This window comes from Pristis pectinata, chromosome 3 (assembly GCF_009764475.1).
Source record: "Pristis pectinata isolate sPriPec2 chromosome 3, sPriPec2.1.pri, whole genome shotgun sequence".
In the NCBI taxonomy this organism is placed as follows: Eukaryota; Metazoa; Chordata; class Chondrichthyes; order Rhinopristiformes; family Pristidae; genus Pristis; species Pristis pectinata.
Genome location: NC_067407.1, coordinates 45,893,228 through 45,898,709, shown reverse-complemented (window position 1 = coordinate 45,898,709; position 5,482 = coordinate 45,893,228).

The window sequence follows — 5,482 nt, the reverse complement described above, 5'->3', positions numbered from 1 at the left end:
CGTGTACTGGGTTGTTGCGTCCGCTGCGCATGCGCTTGAATTGGGTCCGCCCTCAGAACTGCATTTGCCCGCCGACCTTGGCTGGCGGGGAAAGCGCGGTCCTGTGCGAGGCAGCGCTGCAGTCGGCAGTGGAAGTCTCAGTGACAGAGCGGTGATTGGCGCACTTTCCCCTGCGTTTCTTCTCGTCTACGTCCCCGCCTGCTTATGCTTATTCAATATCTCAAGGCAAGGCTTACCTTCCTGCACATATGTCGCCCTCGCTCCCTTTTCTCCACCGTACACTGCCCCCCCCCCGTTTTTGCCGGAGCCCAGCGACTGCCGGAATACTGTTTCACTTGGATGCTTTTTTCACTCGCCAATGGGCAGTGCATTTATGAGGTGAAAGCAGAAAACAATTGCCGATAACATTTAGGAGATCACGCAGCATCTATAGTGAGAAAACATGTTTAATATCTCAGGCTGATGATGAGCTTTCTTCAGAAGGATGGACATCCACTTTTGCTGTAGCTAAATCTGGAGACAGAGTCTCGATTATCTAAATTTTAAACCCACATTACTGATAACGCACACACAATGCCAGCCTTGACAAACCAAAACAGTCTGACAAATAGTGCTAAACGTACATTTTCTCTGCTGCACCCCATTCCAAGAAAATCCCAGTGAGGAAGTAATCATGGTGAGGCAAGAAAATACTTTTTTCCATGTTTTTTCTGTCTTACATCGAACCAATACCTTTTATTCTCTGTCAATGCCAATTCTGTTTCCCCATAATATTCTGGTACACATGCTTTTCGTGATCTTGCATGCGACATCCACCAGGCATGGAGTTGCAGACAAATAATTAAACGTTACATACGCTGCAGCTACAGTACGGTGACAGGCCAATGGATCTAACTGGTCCGTCCAAGTATACATTTTCCACATATATTTATCAACTAACTGTATCAGCATAACTTTAGCAACACACAAAAGGGCTGGAGGAACTCAGCGGGTCAGGCAGCACCCATGGAGGGAAATCGACAGTCGACGTTTTGGGTCGTGGTGAAAGGTCTCGACCCGAAATGTCGACTGACCATTACCCTCTGTAGATGCGGCCTGACCCGCTGAGTTCCTCCAGCTCCTTTGTGTGTTGCTCTGGATTTCCAGCATCTACAGTCTCTTGTGTCAGATTAGATCTGAACTATTCATCAAAATAATTTTATAAGGTAGCAGTTTCCTTATTCTACTCAATCTCTGGATAAGAAATATCTCCTTAATTCGAGGTTTAATATATCAATGATTGTCCTTTTAGACTTTGTGTTATCACATGGAAACATTTTCTCCAAATTGAACCTATGAAACCCTTTCAATACATTAAGGACTTCTGTCTGTCTTTTACACTTTATCCAGTACCTCTGGAAACATTAAATAATATGGATACCATAGATGTCTACAGTACTCCAGGTTTTCTTTCATTCTCTCACAAGATGTTGGTCACTGTCAAAGCAAGCCTTTAATGCCTCATCTCACTGGTCTTGAAAAGGTGGTGGTGAGCCCTCTTTGAACTCTTGAAGTTCTTGTAGTGAAGGTACACCCATAGCTCTTTTAGAGAAAGAGTACCAAGATTTTGACTTGCATTTCCACACCAAGATGATGTCTGATTTTCAAGTGGAGGCATGCCCATAGCTATGCTGGCTGTTTCCTTTTAGTGGATAGATGTCAAATATTGGGAGATGCTTTCAAAGAAACCTTGGCCAAGTGCAAGAGTGTGTTTTGCTCTTGGTATGCACTGCAACTTCATTGTGCCGATTGGATACTCAGGGTGATGGATAGGGTGACAGGAAGACAGCTTTGGCCCAGATCATGTTGTTTCTTGAATTGTTACAGCTGTATTCAGGTAAGAAAGTGTAAAGGATTCTATTGCACTCCTTATAGATGTTGAAAAAGTTGTGGGAATTTATGAGGGCAGCATTTGCATGGCTGGTCCAATTAAGATTCTGGCCGGGATGTTGATGGGGAGGGTCTGAGCCAAGTTTTTGAATGTCTGTGAATCTCTGGGCGGGGAGGTGGGGAGAGGTGGGAAATGGGAAGAAGTTGTTTATTAGACTCTTGTTGGAGATGGTCATTACTTGCCATTTGCATGGCATGAAGTTACAGGCCATAGTTGAAAGTTATCAAGATCTTGCTGCATTTGGGTGTGAACAACTTCATTGTCGAGGAACTTCATTGTGAAATCATTGGCAAATATCTTGCCTTATGGTACTTGGAAGGTCATTGATGAAGGTGAATGGGTCTAGGGCACTGATTTCCTGATGCAGTGATTTTATGGGCTGAACAGATTCATTTCCAGCAACTACATCCATCCTTGTTTGTGCTGAGTATGACTCCAACCTATTGAAGATTCTACTTTATTTTCCACTTGACCTCAGTTTTACCAGGGGTGTTTAAAGCATTGGTTAGTGAACTTTGCCTTTGATGCCAAAGTTCTTGACATCAAACTGATTGAAGACTAATTTCTGTGACTGTGGGGAACTCAAGAGAAGATTGAAATGGATCTTCCGCCTTGTTTTTTTGCCATCGTGTGCTGGGCTGCATTATCTTGAGGGTGGAGATGTTCATGGATCTTTCTCCAATATTATCTGCTAAAATTCATGACTGCATGTGATAAGATTATAGTGCTTAGTTCAGACCTGTTGGTTGTGAAATTGCTTTGATTTTCCAATATACTGACCTGTATTATGTTTTTACCAGGTTGACACTTCATTTTTAGGTAGACCTGGTGCTGCCCTTGACATGCTCTTTTATTATTTCTCAATGATTAAGGTCAGGTTGTTCTGGTTTGATGGTAATGACAGACTGAGGTTGTAGTTTTGGTGGAATACAATTCTGCTGCTGCAGAAATTCATATGGACAGTTGCAAGTAACTGGATGTTTTCTGAATATATCCTGATTGGCAAGCTAATCATGTCAGACAAGTTGGAGGTCCTCAGTGTGAAGAAGGGACTTCATCTCCAGAGAGAATGTGTGGTGCTCACTTATACCAATCAGGCAATAGTTAAATTGGTGACGACAAGATAACATTGGTTATAATCTGTCATAGCCACATTCTGGCAGGTTATGTTCTTCAGGACTTGGCTGCCTCAGTCTATTATGGTGCTGCCAAGCCACTTTTGGAGATAGAAGTTGAAGTGCTTCACCCATAGTGCATTCTATGTACTTGTTTTTTTTCAGTGCTTTTCTTGTGGTGTACAACATGGAAAAATACTGATATATTAGCTGAAGTGGTAGGTGTCCTTGTCCGTGTTTAACCAACTGCCAGGAGATTTCATGGGGTTTGGTGGTCAGTGTTGTGGATTCCCAAGACCACTCACTCATGATAGTTATTATTGTGCTGATATATAGACATTTGAACAGGATGCACCCAAGTGGAGTTTGTGAAATTGTCTGGAAAGTTTGAGTATGGTTATGCAGAGCATTGATTTACTAAACATTAGGGGAGGTCCTCCAATATAGGCATGTTCCCAGAGGTTCATGTGGAAGACTTTGCAGCATTAACTAGGCTGGCTATGTCTTTGTAATGAATGAGTCTTATGCCTATGTTGATGCCAGGAGGTCTTAACTAGTTTTCTTGTGTAGGCTAAATGTGGTTGTGAGTTTGCTCTTATAGTGCTGCTGAGTCATCTGTGGATTGTAGTTGTTAAGAATGGAATAAGATTTGCTATGAGATTGGATTATTAAACTGCATTTTCAACTGAGTAGCTTTAATAGTCAGGGGAATAATTCACACAGCTGTACTCACTGGGTGATTTATCTGTTGTTGGTTGTCTCTCTCAGCTGATAAACTGGGGCTGGTAGAATCTGGAATATGATAAACTATACATGGTTAGACACAAGGGAGACTGCAGATGCTGGAAATCTGGAATAACACAAACAAAATGCTGGAGGAACTCTGCGGGTCAGGCAGCATCTATGGAGGGAAATGAACAATCAACTTTTCAGGCCGAGACCCTTCTTCAGGACTGGAAAGAAAGATGGCAGAAGCCAGAATAAAAGAGGGGGGAGGGGGAAGAGCATGAGCTGGCAGGTGATAGGTGAATCCAGATGAGGGGGAAAGGTAGGTAGGTGGGGGAGGGGGGGGAGTGGGAATGATGTGAGAAGCTGGGAGGTAACAGGTGGAAGAGGCAAAGGGCTGAACAAGATAGAACCTGATAGGAGAGGACAGTAGACCATGGAATAAAGGGAAGGTGTGGGTGCTGGACAGGTCGTGAGGACGGAGGAAGGGAAAGAGAAGGGGTAAAGGGGCCAGAGGGGTAAGGGAAAACCAAAGGGTGGGGTGGGGTGGGGGGGAGGAAAGGAGGGGAGTGGTTACGGAAGTTGGAGAAATCAACCCGACGACATCAATATCGATTTCTCTAATTTCACTCTCCAGCTGCTCACCCTTTCCACCGATGGCCCCTCAATGAGGACTGGTGTGTGTTCTCCCAACTTCCCTTCCTGAAGTCCACAATCAATTTCTTGGTCTTGACAATATTGAGTGCGAGGCTGTTGTTACAACACTACTCAACCAGCCTATCTATCTCACTCCTGTACACCTCCTCGTTGCCACCTGAGATTTTACCAACAACAGTGGTGTCATCTGTGAATTTGTAAATGGCGTTTGAGTTGTGCTTTGCCACACAGTCTCAAATATAGAAAGAGCAGAGCAGTGGGCTAAGCACGCTTCCTTGAGGTGCGCTTGTGTTGATTGTCAATGAGGAGGAGATGTTATCACTGACCCATACCGATTGTGGTCTCCCAATGAAAAAGTCAAGGGAGGGTTCCATCAAACTTCATGGAAATTTTTTTCTATCAAAAGTATGAAATGTGGATTGAGTTCTATGCTATAATATTTATACTTAATATATTTTTTAATAGCTTAATCATTTGATAGTGCAAGAATCCATGAGTTAATTGTACGAATATAACATTCAGTTAATACTTCCAGGGCCCCAAACAGTCCTTACAGGTGAGGCAACGCTTCACATGTGAATCCATTGGGGTCATTTATTGCATCTGGTGTTCCTGATGTAGCCTCCTCTATATTGGTGAGACCCAGTGCAGATTGGGGAACCGCTTCGTCGAGCACCTTTGCTCCATCCGCCACGACAGCCAGGATCTCCCGGTAGCCAGCTATTTTAATTCCACTTCTCATTCCCACACTGACATGTCTGTTTACGGCCTCCTCCACTGCCACATTGAGGCCAGATGCAGGTTGGAGGAGCAACACCTCATATTCCGTCTTGGTAGTCTCCAACCTGATGGCATCAACATTGATTTCTCTAACTCCCGGTAACCACTCCCCTCTGTTTTCCTCCCCCCCCCCTTGATTTCCTTCATCTCTGTGGCCCCTTCTCTTCCCTATCCCCTGCCCTCACAACCTGCCCACCTCCTTCCCTTTATTCCATGGCCTACTGTCCTCTCCTATCAGATTCCTTCTTCTTCAGCCTTTTGCCTCTTCCACTTA